The 16,619-nt window shown below is 52.7% G+C and overlaps 2 pseudogenes; one reads left to right on the top strand and one right to left on the bottom strand.

Annotated features, from left to right (window-relative positions):
* Window positions 1–278: 278 nt before the first annotated feature.
* On the top strand, window positions 279–2,785 carry LOC130680272 (ankyrin repeat domain-containing protein SOWAHA-like; annotated as a pseudogene).
* A 6,172-nt stretch (window positions 2,786–8,957) lies between these two features.
* Window positions 8,958–12,364, bottom strand: LOC130680271 (protein Shroom1-like; annotated as a pseudogene).
* Window positions 12,365–16,619: the final 4,255 nt, after the last annotated feature.

Raw genomic sequence — 16,619 nt, 5'->3', positions numbered from 1 at the left:
TATTTATCTAGCACATTATACAGTTTTCAGATTCGCCGCATTATTTCTGCTCCCCCTTCCATGTGAATTCTGTCTTGCTGTTGTATCATATCCTGAAAAGGTACTGGCACAAAACAGGATGCTCAACAAGTATTGGTGGATTAAATAAGAAGTTTTTAAAACAGTGTAGATCCAACTTTGTTTCCTTTCTTTACATTATAAGCATGTATATTCATGTATGGTGGGAGAGAAGAAAAAAATTGAAAATGATAGTGATTTCAAGTGGTATGTTTCCTTTTTTATCTTTTCTGTTTCCCTGTGGCTTTATTCCTAAAATTCGATGTTAAAATGTATTATTTTAATCATGAAAAATTTGCTTTTTAAGTCTCTCCTAAACCTCGGGTAACATGCATTGCCAAGCACAGCTAATTATCTTTGCGTTTCAAACAGAAAAACGGCTTCATACAATTTGCAGCAATCGATCACTGCAAAAGTATTGATATTGATGGTCCTGAAGTAAGTGATTTCTTTTAAATAATCGCCCGGTATATTGTGGTTAAATATTCCTTCAAGGAATACAAGTCCTTGCCTCGCCTGTTGACTCCGCATCCCCGAGGAACGCACCCACCCACCTAGCAACCGGGAGCAGAGCTGAAGCACAGCGCTGCGCCTTTAATTCCAGGGTTTGGGGGTGGGCGGTGGAGAGAATTTCCGCTCCCCCACTCCCTCCGCAGCCCTGGTGACAGTTGTCACCTGTAAGGCGAGCACTGCGCGCGGGGGATGGAGCCCGGCGCCCACTGGACAAAATAAAGAGGCAGAGATCTACCCCGAAGCCTGGGGGCCCAGAGGGGTGGCGGGCAGGGGGGCGCGCCGCCGCCCCCAGCGTCTTTCTCCAGGAGACACCCGGACTCCGCGACGCGGGCGCGACCAAGGTGCAGCATCGGGGACACGCCCGTCTGGCCCCGGTGAGCCTGGCCCAGGCTGATGTGACTTCCGGAATCCTGCTCCGGCGCCCCGACGCCCACCTGGCCCAGCAGCCGGGACCCGAGGTCCGGTGGGAGGCGGCGGCCCCGGCTCCCCCGCGCGGCGCGCGCTGACCATGGTCCTGGCCGCGGCCGCGGCCGCTGCGGCGGCCGGGGTGAGCCAGGCGGCGGTGCTGGGCTTCCTGCAGGAGCACGGCGGAAAGGTGCGCAACTCGGAGCTGCTGAGCCGCTTCAAGCCGCTGCTGGATGCGGGTGACCCGCGCGGCCGCGCCGCCCGCAGGGACCGCTTCAAGCAGTTTGTCAACGACGTGGCCGTGGTGAAGGAGTTCGATGGCGTTAAGTTCGTGGTGCTGCGGAAGAAGCCGCGGCCCCGCGAGGCACCAGAACCCCTACCTTCCTGCGTCCCCAGCACCTCCCCAGCAGCAGCCGCGCCGTCGAAGCTCGCTTCCTCCTCATCGGGGCAGGCCGCTGCCGCAGAGGCTCCAGCACTGGCCTCGGCACAGCGGTCCGTGGAACCACCCTAGGACCCAGCCCTGCCATCGCAGCCACCGGACGCCCGCCGGCCTCTGGCCTCCGAGCCCGCTCAGCCGACTGGGGCGCTGTTGTCTGGCGCAGCCCAGCAGTCAGGGGGGCCCTTGGGAGCTCGGATACCATCCTTTGAGCTACTCCAGTCCTCCGAGGAACTCCCTGCAGATGTGTCCCCACCGTCTAGGGCACTGTCGTCGGCGGCCTTGTCCCACCCGGAGGCGTCAGACCCGGAACCTGGGTCTGGGGAGACAAAAGGGCCTCCACCACCCCGTCCGCGCGCGCCGCCGAAGCCCTGCATGCTGCCCGTGAGCTGCGTCCCGGGCCCCGCCGCGTTCCGGATCCGGGCGGAGGAGCAGGGCCTGCGCCGGCAGCTGTCAGAGGAGCCGAGCCCGCGGAGCTCCCCGCTGCTGCTTCGGAGGCTCTCCGTAGAGGAGTCCGGCCTGGGCCTCGGCCTCGGCGCGGGCCGCTCCACGCACCTGAGGCGCCTGTCGGGCGCCGGCCCTCGCCTGCTGAGCCCCGACACGGAGGAAGTACCCGCTGCGCCGCCGCCGTCCCCTGTGCCCCTAGAGCCGGCCGAGCACGAGTGGCTGGTGCGGGCGGCCGGTGGCCGCTGGACTCACCAGCTGCACGGGTTGCTGCTGCGCGACAGCGGCCTGGCGGCCAAGCGCGACTTCATGTCTGGCTTCACGGCCCTGCATTGGGCCGCCAAGAGCGGCGACCGCGAGATGGCGCTGCAGCTGGTGGAGGTCGCGCGGCGTGGGGGCGCGCCAATCGACGTGAACGCGCGTTCACACGGCGGCTACACGCCACTGCACCTGGCGGCACTGCACGGCCACGAGGACACCGCGGTGCTGCTGGTGGTGTGCCTGGGTGCGCAGGTGCACGTGCGTGATCACAGTGGGCGGCGCGCCTACCAGTACCTGCGGTCCGGTGCCTCGTATGCGCTGCGTCGTCTACTCGGCGACCCTGGTCTGCGAGACTTTACGGAACCCGACGCCACCGCTGGTGGTAGTGGCAGTCTTGCGGCGCGGCATCCAGTGCAGGTGGCAGCCACCATCCTCAGTTCCACCACCAGCGCGTTTCTGGGTGTCCTGGCCGACGACCTGATGCTCCAGGACCTGGCTCGAAGCCTCAGGAAGTCGAGCTCCCTCAGCAAGTTCTTGGGTGCCTCACCCATAGCTCCTCGTAAAAAGTGAAAGATTCGCAGTAGCTTGCCAGCCTTTTCAGAAATCTCAAGTCGACCCACTGTGGGGTCCCTTGCCGGGCTAATGCCCAGCCGGCCCCCCACAGCCTGACGGACCTTGGGGCTACTGCTTGGTAGATCTAACCGGGCCTGCCCCTCATGATCGAAGCCTGCCCAAGCCGGCGCCCCAACCACGTGTGGCTCTATCCTGTTTACAGCTTTGTCCACTGCAGCCTGTTTTACCCAGGTGGGCCTATGCTTCTAGCTTCTGTGTGAAGCTTGCCCTCCTCTCTCCAGAGATGAGATCCAAGATCTCAGGGAGAGCCTCACTATGAAGAATTCCAGAAATCAGGCTTGAACTCTGAAGGCTTGACATTTAGGATGAAAGGTTAAGGGGCCCCTGAGTGAGTTCACCAACCAATGCCTCAGCCTCTAAACACACTCCCAAGCCAGAATTCCAGCAAGGGTCTTTTGAAATGTTGAATGATGTTGGATTGTTAGCTTTAAGATATGTAATGGTTTTTGTAATTTGATGCTTTCATCCAGTTTTTAAATTGAAATGAGGTAAAACAATTTTCATAGTAACCTTTAGAAATTATAGTTTTCCATTGTTAAGCAAAATGCTAAGAAATTTTCAACCTTTGTTAAATATTTTGGAATTCTATTTTAAAGAAATAGATGATCAAGATCTAAAGGTATCTGGTCCCAATCAACAAAACCCTTAAATGTTTATCTACCTCATTTTAGGCAATCAAGGTTCTGGATAGGGAGTCTTGAACACAGAGTGTGATCATTGTGAACGCACTTAATTTCAGTTGTACTGTGAATGCTAAATTGTAGGAAACAAGTATATCTCGGGAGTAAGGTGATTTAACAAGGAAAGAAAAAGGGACATTTTGTCAAATACTTTTAATTTGTGGTTGTCTTTATGGTGAAATATAAATGTATCTTTGGCACTAGTGGGTGGCTACTTTGATTTGGCATGAATATTTTAATTTTTTTAAAGTGACTTATTTGTGAATTGCACCATTGTGCCATGTTTCTGAATCTGTGGTTTTCAAATCAGGCTGAGCCTTTCAATGCATTAGGTGAATATTCAAAGGAAAAACAATGTCATAATATTACAGCAAAAAAACCCACAAAAAACTGGTTAAACAATAATGGATACACTTAAGCAACCATTTTATAAGAAAGTTCTGTACAAGCAAAAATTATGTGGTAACCACTTTAAAAACCATCTGAAGGCAAACAACTTATTCCAAAATAGCAACTGTAGAATTTCTTTGCACAGTGACCTTAGAGTGGCGGCTTAACTTTTCTGGACCTTTACTCCTGTCTGTAATTGAGAACGATTGTAGGTCTTGCCCAGATTTCCCAGGTTCAATTAGAATGGCTCTTTTGCTGTTTTAAAGGTGTGGAATCTATTTGCTCAACCAACCTTGTTTATATCATATTGTGGTAATGCTATACTTTTGCAAATCGTGTTTGCATGTCATTAGTTACATCAAATAGTTTTTGTTGCACAGGGTAGTGGGGCTCCCCTGCTATCTATATATATATCAGATTTAAATTTAATTTAAGATTTTAATTAAATATTAGATTTAAGTAATGAAATAGTCTCACATTTTGTTCCTGCTTGTGTGATTATTTATTTCCCTTAAGTATTTTATAGCTCTTACTACTGTATTTTTTTCTTTTCATCTACTTAATTTCTTCCTTTTCTCCTCATTCTTCTGCTTTTTTTCAAGCATTCTATTATTGAGAATGTTTGGATTGCTCTGCAAAATGAAAGGGTCAACCACATACAGATATGGTAGCCAAAAACTGTAGATAAATGTAGGCCCTAATCTGACCCTTTCCACCTTCCTTCCCTGGAATTCTGCTAAACTGCATAAATTATTTTAAAATGCAAATGAGATCTTCTGCCTCTGCAGAAAAATTGTGGGAGGCAATAATTACAGCAACCTTGAGGAGCTGACGGTCTAGAAGACAGAATAAGATACTAGCGACTTCCCATGGTAAAAGAGAGGTTTGACTGCAGGGAATAAATGTCACAAACAAGGGATGATCTGCCTTAAGAAAGACAAAATCTAAACTAGCAAATTCGTAGTAACAATAATTCGTATTTATTGCACATTGAAATCACAGCAGACTTACTTCACCTTCCAGAAGAAGCTTTGTATTTGAGAAGGATGTACTTCAGCCAAGTAAAGTACAACATTTTGCAAGAGTTTAGGATCAGTAAGAGTAAAACTCAGGTGTTAGGAACCACTGCTTCTTTCTTACAGGCCAAGACTTTCTGAAACTATAAGGTAAATCACTAGGAAACTACAGTTAATGTAGAAGGGTATTTTCCACAACTGACAAAAAAATAGTCGTCTACAAGATAAGGCAGTTTAGGTGGTTGGAACTGTCACAAGGAAGAGAATTACTTCTTTTAGTAGGGGAGAAGTTAATCATTGATGTAGATGTGTATGGGTCATATCCAGAGCAGGCTTTTTAATAAAGTTCTCCATTTCCTCTAAAGGAGGCTGGAGGTTGTTCTTGAGCACAGCTCTCTTACCTAATGGAGACCAGGGATTGCTTGGGTAATACATATGTGACCTGTGTTTATTAAATGCCAGGCACAGTTCTAAACATTGGCAGTTATCAATCACAATCTTACAAGGTGTGTACTGTTAGTATCTTAATTATAGAGCGAGGAAATTGAAGCCTAGAAAAATTGGAATTAACTTGTCCAGGTCTCACAGCTATTAACTGTCAGTCGAGATGGCAACCTGGTGCTCTTTTCCAATGTAGTGGAAAAGAAATACCAAGTGGGAAAAAAAAGTCCTGAAATACCAAGGGGGCTGAGTTGTTCCCAAGGGGTGTCTGGCTGCATCCCAAGGCCAAACAGCTCTGATCTGTGGCTCTGCTTTACATGATCACCATTCTTTTAGCATGTTAGTATTTGTATACATAAAGAACAATGGGGTCTGCTGGGAAAAAAAATATTCTCACAAAAGGAAAGTTACCCCATATTCTTTATGTGCTGTCACTTCAGTTAAAATAGATACAACAATGTCTTTCTTAATGCAAAATCCTCTAGCGTCCCTACCTTCCAGATGTAAACAGCTGAATCAAAAGCATCTCTCAACAGTTATAAAGCTGAGCCCACTCCGGCTCCACAGTCTCCCTCTGTTTTGGCCTTTACCTGGAAGAAATTATTTGAACTTTTAACATGATTTCATAAATAGACTTGCTATTGCTCTCCAGATAGCTTTTTGCCTTGAACCTCTTTGTCCTGGCCCCACCGTTCCAGAACTGCCAAACCTCTGGACTTGAAGCAAAGGGAGCTCAGGAGTTTCTGCAGGTAGGAAGAATGCACGAAGAGGTAGTGAGAGAAATGATAGGCAGAGAGCCTGAGACAGAGACTGGGAGGGAGGGTCTGGAGGCAGAATGAGAGTTATCAAGTTGGTGCTGATCTAAACGTCAAAGACAACCAACACCCACCCTGACGGTCTAAACTGTAGCCAGGCTGCGAGAGTAACTGACGGGGTCGCCGAGAGGCTTGCCTTATAGCAACTGCTGCCCTCCCAGCACCCCATACCCCATTCCTCTTTCACCTCGTCTCTCCGCGGTCCTCAGCCACATTTGACCTAAATTCCCTCTAAATCTTCTGACATGTGAGGGAATGGCACCGCGGTCTGTTCCTGCGAGGATCCCTGATGTTCACGGCAGCCACCCGCGGAGGGATGTGGTGTGCAGAGCAGGCTCCTGAAGACATGACACTCGGGTTTGGGTCACCGCGCAACACTGCTTCCCTATGCAGTTTGCCATGCACAGTCTGAAGGGGAAAAGCACACTAATTAAATCCATATTAGGGAGAGCAGCGGGGGTGGGCTGAGGCGAGAATCGGAGGCAGCAGCCGGGCTGCCTGTTGCCCAGCAACGACCCCCAGCGAAGCCTGCGCTTGCTAAAGCCCGGAGGCGACGCGGTGGGCAGGGCGCCCAAGGCCGAAGGAGGTGGGGGCAGAGACCCCAGGGGGGACTGCAAAACCCTCTTTTCCATCCTGGAGAACTAAGTAACGCTCTTTTTCATACCGGTTTGGTACATCAACACCGCTGTCTTCCCCAGTTATTAACCAACAGTTTTCCAGTGCAAAGGAAAACGAGACAGCAAAAAACCTGGCTGGCCGAGTTTCTTTCCGACAGGGCAAAAAGGCTCGGTCCCAGCCTTCAGGCCCAACAGAGACACTGCTCACCTGGGCAAGCCCAAGTCCCTGAGGCTAGCCCACAGGGCCTGGGAGCTGGGGTGGCGGCAGGAAAACGGGGGTAGTTTTCATCACGAGAACAGTGCCCTCTGCTGGCAGTGTCCTGCAGGGTGGCATTCCCCCGGCTTCTGGTGCCCTTACAATTCTGGTTGTGGTGCCAATACAGAACAACGGAGAGCTCATTCTTGCTCTCTAAAGGAGTGTGGAAAGGAGGTAAGTGGGGCAAGAGAAGGCAGAGGCAAAATGGAAGGACGGGCACAGGAGGTATGGCCCTAATTTTGAGGTTTCCCAGTCTGGCAGGGACCACCACAGAGGCCTCTTATTTCCCCATGGAACCCCCCACCCGCCCCCACCAGAACCAAAGTGCAGTTCAGTGGGACAACTGCTCCCCATGCTCATCCTGTACTGGGGGTACTTTTTCTGATGTATATAATTTTCACTGGCCTAAAAGACCATGTTAAGTGTGTTTCTAAAAATATCACAATGGTTGAATGCAAAGGGGGCTGTACAGGGCAAAAAGCAGAAATAAGAATAAATTCTATCCAGATCAGGTCTCCAAGTGAGCTTCCCAGCCAGGATGAGGGCCTTGGAGGGGAGGCCCCACCCACAGTGTTCAAAGGAGAGAAGCAAAGCATAATGTTAGAACCTGCAACTGCCTCAGCAGGAGCCCCATATGTTTTCCATAAAAAGGAACAACGTGAGCATTGTTCTGTGCTCAATAGTCCGACTGTTAGAACTAATGCTTTTGGTATGAATACGACCATTTAAAATTCCCAACCAGTTGCATTTACTGACAATACATTTCAGAAAACAAACCCAGAAGCAAGAGATTTCTCATTTTGGGGGGTCAGTTGGCTTTAAATACACATACACATGCCTTTTAATGTGACCGACTTCCAAAAATACACTGAACATTTGCATGAAAAACGTTCTTGTCCCTAGACTTGCAGCTACAAATACTAAAGCAGATTTTCACATGCATATTTGAGAACTTAACATTGATGCTGTGTACACAGGGCTGATGCACAAATAAAGGGGAGTATGAGTCATGTTTATACCACTCCAGCCCCTAATTCCTGACTCCCAACCCTAGCCCGTCCCCAGATCAGCATCTCTAGCACACAAGTGGAGCTGCCTCTCCGGGTTCTCATCCCGTGCATGGTAGGCCTCCAAGTTCCCTAAGCCTGAGCTTCAGCTCCCAGCCCCAACTGCCTCCTCAAGCCTGGGGGACCCAGTGGGGTTTCCAAAGGAGAGTTGGATAAACTCCGTTTTCATAACATAATTGAAAGAGGAAGCAAGTTCTTTCTGGGTCTTGGAATGAATGTACTGGAAAATCCGAGTGTACTGGACATTTGTCAGGGTTATTAGGCAGCAAAGTAACTGAACCTGTTTTCCATTTGGGGAAATTCTCTATCCCTGGAGTCTTGAAGGGAAGCAGTACCCTACTGCCACTGTGGGGCTGTGGGCTTGGGTAAGAACAGCAAAGGAGAACTGGACTCCGCCAACCAGGCCTAGGCTTCTGTTGTGTGACAGTCACTGAAACAGTTAGGAATTGGGGCATGGGGGCAGTAGCGTTGAGGGCCCAGCATCCCCCCGATTCCTCCTGTCTTCAGGCCTATTCTCTCCAGTCTTCCTAGCAACTGCCATCCCTCTTCTGCTCTAGTCAGGCACAGTTTGGATCTGTAGTTTGTAAACAAGATAGCTTCAGATCTTTCCACATTACTGAGAGAGAAGAAAAGGTCATTTTGCAACTTAAATTGAAATACAACTCTGACTTCATTCCCTCCAACCAACCCTGACCAGGCCTCTCATCACAAAAAGGGGAAATACTAGTTTTTAAATCCATAAATTAATTACAAAATAATCCATAAGACCTAGGTGGAGCCACAAGAGAACACCTGGAAGAAGCATTCTGGGAAGGCAAGGCCTGGGTCTTCCCCTCCCCCGAGGGAAAAGAACCAGGAAACCAGCCTCTGTCCCAGTCAAGTTGGTAAGAGGCAGGTGCCATGCTCCCCACCCCCATGGCCTGCAACTAGGTGAGAGAAGCTGGGGAGGAGGGAGGTTTATCGGAAGGGCGGGTTCCTGGGGGCCAGGTCCGCCTGTGGGGTGGGGGAAGATGGCTAAGGTTGCTCCTGACCTCCTGACGGTGTCAAGTTGATCCTGAAGGAGTCGGACCCACTTGTCCAGGCTGCGCTGCTGGGCCAGGACCGCGGCCTTGCCCACCAGCAGGGCACTGTAGGCGTGCAGCTCTGCAGTTGACAGGGCCTGCACCAGCACCTCCCGCAGGGCCCGCTTGCACCGTGCCACATGCCTCTTCAGCTCCTTGGCATCTTCCTGCTGCTGCTCCAGGAGCCCCAGTCGCTGCAGGAGAGAGGCCTGGAGCCGGAGGGAGAGGGCACTGTGACTGGGTCGGGGGTGCCAGCCAGAGCCGGCAGGCCCATCACCACCCTTTAACCCCTAGCCTGAACTAGTTACCTGTTCATCAGGGTCACAGTCTGCAACAGCCCGAGCCAGGGCACCGCGCACGCGGTCCAGGCGACTGCCAAGCACCCAAGCAGCAGAAGGAGGCCAAGAACCCGCTCTAGGTCAGCCATGAACCCGCTGAACCGCTCTAGCTCATGGGGTGCACAGGCCTGGCCCACTGCAGCCTCCAGAGCAGCCCCACGCCTGGCCCACTCCTGGGCCGCCCCCTGCAGCTGTTCCTGCTCAGCCTGAAGGACCTGCAGCATCTTTTGGAGGAGGTGAGCTAGCTCCACCTGCAGGGAAAACGGGGGTACTTAAAGCTGGGGCCAGGGCCCAGACTTACACAGACTCTGGGCTCTTGCCCCACCCAGCATCCAGCAGCCCTTCCACACTCACTTTCTTGACTTGGATGCTGTTATTTGGCTCAGGGAGACCCTGGCCACATGGCTGGTCAGGTACAGGGTGGGTACTAAGGTTTTCAGGCCTTATCTCCTCCTGAGAGGTTGGCAGGAGCTGGGTGGCGCTAAAGAGATAGCTGGGGACAAAGCCAGAGCTCTCTGGGTTGTCCTGCCCCAGACTGCAGGGACAATACCGAGTCCCTGGGGACCCCGTCACTCACCCTGCCTCGGAAGGACCAGCAGCCTCCTCTCCAATCTCCCCACAATCTGGCCTCATTGCAGCCCTGACCTCAGTTAAAGGAATCAGCCCATGCAGAAGCCCCACAGGTGGGGATAGGAGTTAATAGTGTCACTCAGAGAGGGATCCAGTCTGGCCAGCTCCTGAACCAGTTCCTCAAGGCGCAGACTGGACCATGTTGACCTGGAACCAGGATGGCCAGTGCCCCAAGCTAGGGCAATGTGGGAGGGAGTCTCTGGCGAATCATTGCCTGGAGGTCCCAGGGTATCAACTGGGAAAGATTTGAAAGGCTCATTCTCTGCAGCTGTGTGGGGGTCAGTAGTTAGCAGTCCAGTGGGGTCAAAGGTTGGGATGTCACCATTTGCAGTTTCTGGGGGGCTATAGCAGGACCTGTACACACCCACAGAACCATCTATCCCCTGCCAGTAGTCATCTATTCCTGCAATCTCTGGGTGTTCGTTGAGGGAGTACTCTTGGAGGACTGCAGCATGGTCAGCTCGTTGGCCCAAGCCAGCTCCATACTGCTGGTCAGAGGCATGTACACTGGAAGTGGACGAGACATTGAATTAGAAAAAGCTCTGGCCAAGACAAGTGGTGGCTTCCAAGGGCCACCTGCCCCCACCCAGTCCCTTCACCTAGGTTCCCAGGCTTCACCTAGGAGAGAGTTCCCTGCCCTTCAGGCATTATGTAGACATGTGGAAAGGGAAGGTCTCACTCTGCTTGGAAGCAAGAGGGAACTCACTTGGTTGGGAGCCTTGGGGGCACATGAGAGTCTGGAAGTGACCTCATCCTGACCAGCGGGGCTTCTTCCAGGAAAACTTCATTATCAGGAAGGGATGGGGGCCAGGCAGACTCCATATAGCTCTCTGAAACCCTCTGCACACGCGCAGGACTGCTCTGGAGGCCCTCTGCAGGACATGCCACTGCAGCTTCCTTCTGATTCAGGACTCTGGAAGCAGGGACCCCATCCTGACCACAGTGACCAGGAAGGAAGCTCTTGGTGCTGCACCAGAGAGACAATAGGACGTTGTGAGGGGAGTAGGGGATGTAGTTTGCAAAAGACAGTAAGGAAGCTCAAACTGAAAGTAGGTGGGAAGCCCTCTCCTTTCCTGCTGGGTGAGAGCTGTGAAAGCCGCCTCCCAGTTTTCAGCCCCCAGAGTGGTCTCTCTCTCTCTCTCTCTCTCTCTCTCACTTGCAAAGTCTGGTCTTAAACAATGGTCTGGGGGTTTCTGCTCCTTGGGGAACAGCCTGGAAAGGCAAACGGATGAAATATGGCTCAAGTATTCAGTCTCCCAGATGCACCCCACCCCAAGCCTGCTGCACCCTCTATCTTCCCTACCTGGATAATGGGCATGCCCTCTCCTGGTCCTCCCCAGGGAGCCAAGACTTCACCTGAAGGGCTTCGACTCTGACAGCGAGACCTGGAGGCAACACTGAGCTTTAAGGACCCAGGATTTGGGTCTTCTATGCCAAGGGTCTGGGGCTCAGACAAACCTTCGAACTCGGCCAGTACTCCATGCTCCTGGGACTCCTGAGGCTCCTGGGGCCTGGGAAGGCAGGAGCTGGAGCAGGCCTTGCCGCCGCCTTCCCCGACCAACCCACCACCGCCCCGACCCACGCGATCCAGCCTCCCTGGCTCAGAGAAACACCACTTCCGCTGCTGCTTGGCGAGGTCTCCGCGCCCACCAGTTTGTGGCGCGGAAGCCCCAGAGCGCGCCGATTCCACTTCCCTGCCCGGTTGGCTGAGCGATGCGGAGCGCGGGTGCTCCGCCGGGGGCCGTGCGGGTGCGGAGGGCCGCCGGCGGGCTGGCGGGCTCATGCGGAGCTCCTTGCGCTGGAACGACGTCTCCCGGAGCACTCGCCGCTGCGCTCCCTGCAGCCGCTGGCGGTAGGCGGCCCGTGAGGCCGGTGGCCTGCGTGGCTCGGTGGCCCGCGCTGCAGCCTCCGCCTACGCGGTCAGCGGGTACACCAGCGGGGTGGTCTGCCGGTTGGGCGGCCCGGGGGTCCCCCAGACTTCTGGGGGTCGCGGCCCACTGCGTACCGCAGCTGCGGGCCGGGGCTGCAGGGATGTGTGCAGGACAGCGGTGGGCGCGGCGGGGGCCAGGCCGCCCCACACCACGCGCACGTTCTCCCAGTCGAGGTAAGCAAGGACACCGGTCCCAGGTGACAGCGTGTGTGGCTCGGGACCACCAGAGGCTGCGGAGAAGGAGCTGTAGGCCGAGTCGGCACGTGCAGACAGCCGCCGCAGATCCAAGCTGCGAGTGGACGAGGCTGGGGAGGTGCGGTCATCCCCAGGACCCAGGGCCTCCATGGGCGAATGCTGAGGCTGGCCAGCTCCGTGGGGCCTGGTGGAACACAGCATGAGGGTTAAGGAGCTCTGGGTGAGGGTCAGGACAGTCTGCTGGCTCCTCCAACGTGGACAGCCAGGTTGCTTACACATCCCCTCCCTAGGCACACAATCGTTAGGGCTGGCATTTCCCTCTAGGTCAGGGATGGTATAGGACCACCCAGTGAGCTTAGCTCAGGGACAGGAATTGGTGACTAGCCCATTCTCCCCGCCTTCCCCTCCCCCACCCACCCCCCCACCCCCAGGACCCTCCTGGCCATAAGCCCTGACCTCTACCCTGGCTCCTCCTGGAGCACCGAGAGTGTACCCATGCTTCTTCCCTCCCAACCCTGTCCCACCCAGGCTTCTTCCTGGCTGCTTTCTCAGCCTCTCCGTGTGATCTTTCCCTGATAAACAATGGTCAAGAAGTTCTGAGATCACAGGGGAGCCAAAAGAGGAGGGGGGAAGACCCAGACCGTGTGGCGGGGGCAGCTTCACAGCCTCCCTCTGTCCTTCTGTGCCTGTTATGTTCCAGGTGCTTTCTATAAATATTTATCTTGATCCTCACAACTGCTATCTGCATTTCACAAATGTGGACACGGAGGTTCAGAGGGGGAAATGATTTGCCCAGGAACACACAGCTGGTAAGGGGCAAAGCCCTGCCTGGAAGCTGGGCCTGCCTTCAAGCTTACTGCAGCCAGAACCAACTTCCTAGAAGCAAACCCTGCTGAAGCCAGTTTACTTCTCTACCCAGATGCCTGCAGCCTCCAGCAAAGCCCAAACTCCACCGTGGGAAAGTAACCCCCACCTCCTTCAAAACACTGGCAGGGTCCAGAATATATGGCCTCTATTTCAGAGACTGCCTTTTGTCTAGGCTCACCCCCTTCTTCTTCCTGCTACTTTTGCTCCTCCTAGAGAGCAGGACTTAGAGATCTCATCTTCAGGGACCCCTGCAGTGCCCCATCACAGCAGTGGCCACCCTGCATTGTGATTGTTGGCTTGCTTGTGATCCCCTCTTCCTATTCCCACCCCTGAGCTTCCTGAGGACATGCACTGCACTTACTCATCTCTGCACCCTAGTGCCTGGCAAGTAGCAGATGTTGAAATATTTGTTGAATGGCAGACTTGCAGGGAGTAGACAGGGGAGGCTTTGGTGGAGAAGGAAGAGGGCTCTTTTGCTTCTGTCCACTCTTCTCTCCCTATTAGTCTTTTCTGGGGAGGTGAACAGGAGTGAGGCAGTTGCCACCAAGGACACTGACCATATTACTTGTGTATTAATAGGAACTCAAAGATCAGACAAGCACAGCTTAGAGGAGGACTGGCAAGAAACCAGTACCTTCCCAGTTCTGGGAGAGGAGCGAGAGGAGTTGGGTGGGTGTGGCTGGGTCAGGGGTGAGAGAAGCTGTGAGTCTTGGGGACCTGGGTCTCCCTCTAGCCTATGTGCTTGCCTTGCCTGAACTGTTTGGCAGGGGATGCAGAGGAGGGTTAACTGCAGCTGGAGTGGGAACTGAAAAAGCAGGCTCATGTGAGCCATCCAGACACTATTTGGAGCTCAGGATCACCCTCGATTCCCTTCCCTGAGGCCCCAGTACAGTTTGCTGCTCCGGGCAGGTAGGCAGTTAGGGGTGGCAGGATATAGCGTTTCCTAGAAGGGAGAGGCATACCTCTAACATTTCTCAGCCAACCTGGGATCAGAACATTTTGGTGTCGACCACCTGGAGGCATCTTTATGCCAACCAACTATGGCCAGCCCCATAGGTTGGTCCTCACACTCAGGTTGTGGAACCTCTTTTCCAAGTGTTTCCATTCTCTGGACTTCGGGAAGATGAGAAGCTACTCTGCGTAGCAGCCCCTAGGGACTTCCTGTAGGAAACCCACCTTAGCTACCCAGACACTAGCTCTCTCCTCCTGTCCTTCTGAGCCCAGCTTGGGAGCATTGCGTACCCTGACTCAGGCCGCCCATGCCTACCCCTGTTGGCTTGCTGCACTTAGAGTCACGGGTGACTGTTCAAATAGCAAGATGTTTCCTCAGAAAAGGCCTTGAAAAATCTTATTTGTGAATCACTGTGTCGACAAAGGATTCTGAGGTCAACAAATAAAAACAGCTTGAATGGATAATGAAAATGTCTATATCTATCTGTTTTCTTATTGACACTAACTTGTCTCAGGGATGCTTTTGCAGTGGTGGCCCCAATAAGCTGATACCCAGGTAGGATGCTCACTTGGTGCCCTTTGCAGAACCAGATGTGCCAGCAAAGTCCAACTCCTTTAGTGTGTTTTGGGCCTCATTAAAAAGATCAAGGAGAGTGTGGGGATGCTCTAGACCGAGTCCTGCCCCCAGTGTCTCTCCACCTCCTTCTGCAGTGGCGGCAGCACCCGCACTCCGCGATGGCAACTTGAGGCTGCACCTGGGGCAGCCCCAGGGTGGTGCTCCGCAGAAGGGCTCCGCGCCCCAAGTGGGCTGCCCCTCCGAGAGCAGTGGCAGCGAGAGTACGCGTGTGCCTCGCACCGTCCGCACGCGGAGAGCGGCGGGGATGGCAACCGTCTCCACCTCCTGGTCCTCCTTCCAGAAAAAATAATCTGAAAGAAAGAAAACAAAGAACAAAATACCCCAGAATACCTAACAGAACACCTACACAGTGGAAGCCGCCTGTCCCTCTGCATCATCAAGTCTTCACTCCTTCATCCACAGCTAGTTATGAATGCAGAGCTGACTTACTAACAGCATTTACCACTTCTGGCTATAAATTCAAATATTCTAGAAGGGGCGGAAGTTGGCAGCGTGAGTAGAGCAGTGGAAATCTCCTCCTAAAACCACATATATCTATGTAAATATAACAAAGACAACTCTTCCTAGAATAAAGACCAGAGGACACAGAACAATATCCAGACCACATCTGCACCTGAGAGAACCCAGTGCCTCGCGAAGGGGGTAAGATACAAGCCCCGGCCCCGCGGGAGCCGAGTGCCCATCCCCCCAACTCCTGGCGGGAGAAGAATAGGCAGAGCAGGAGGGAGACGGAGCCCAGGACTGCCGAACACCCAGCCCCAGCCATCTGGGCCAGAGTGCAGACACAGTACGTGCGCAGGGGGCCCTGGATACTAGGAAAATAGGGCAGCAAGAACACTGAGCGGGCAGCGGAGGCCGGGCGCCAAAGGACATAAGAAAAGCTAGTGACAAATTTTTTTTTTTTTTTTTGCTGTTTTGTTTTGGCGAGCGCTTTTTGGAAGTCTTAAAGGGATAGGGACCCCAATACTAGGGAAACAGGGCAGCAAGACAGGTGAGCAGATGGCTGAGGCTGGCGCCAGAGAATAAAGAAAAATGATTGGAAACCTTTTTTTTTTTTTTTTTTTAATTAAAAAATTTTTTTCTTTTTTTTTTTTGGTGGTCGTTGTTTTGTTTTGGTGGGTACTTTTTGGAAGTCTTAAAGGGGCAGGGTGGGACACTTAATCCAGAGGTAGGGAATCCGGGGATCTCTGGGCACCCTATCCCCTGGGCTGCAGGGAGCAGGGAGGCCCCCTATGGAGATAAATAGCCTCCCAGCCGCTCCCGCTCCAACGCGACTCCACCACTTTGGAGCAGCTGCCCGAGCCAGGCCACGCCCACAGCAACAGCGGAGATAAACTCCATAGCTGCCGAGCAGGAAACAGAAACTCTGTCTGCGCGCAGCTGCCCAGCACAAGCCACTAGAGGTCGCTGTTCTCCCAGGAGAGGAGGGCCACAAACCACCAAGAAGGGAAGTTCTTCAAACCGTCACTCGTCCCAGTTCTGCAGACTATTCCTATCACCATGAAAAGGCAAAGCTAAAGGCAGACAAAGATCACAGAGACAACACCAGAGAAGGAGACAGACCTAACCAGTCTTCCTGAAAAAGAATTCAAAATAAGAATCATAAACATGCTGACAGAGATGCAGAGAAATACTCAAGAGAAATGGGATGAAGTCCGGAGGGAGATCACAGATGCCAGAAAGGAGTCACAGAAATGAAACAAACTCTGGAAGGGTTTATAAGCAGAATGGATAGGATGCAAGAGGCCATTGATGGAATTGAAACCAGAGAACAGGAACGCATAGAAGCTGACATAGAGAGAGACAAAAGGATCTCCAGGAATGAAACAATATTAAGAGAACTGTGTGACCAATCCAAAAGGCACAATATCCGTATTTTAGGGGTTCCAGAAGAAGAACACAGAGGAAAAGAGATGGAAAGTATCTTAGAAGAAATAATTGCTGAAAACTTCCCCAAACTGGGGGGGGGAAGTAATCGA

Source organism: Manis pentadactyla, chromosome 13 (genome assembly GCF_030020395.1).
Source record: "Manis pentadactyla isolate mManPen7 chromosome 13, mManPen7.hap1, whole genome shotgun sequence".
Taxonomy (NCBI): Eukaryota; Metazoa; Chordata; class Mammalia; order Pholidota; family Manidae; genus Manis; species Manis pentadactyla.
This window is presented reverse-complemented; position numbering and strand designations above follow the sequence as displayed.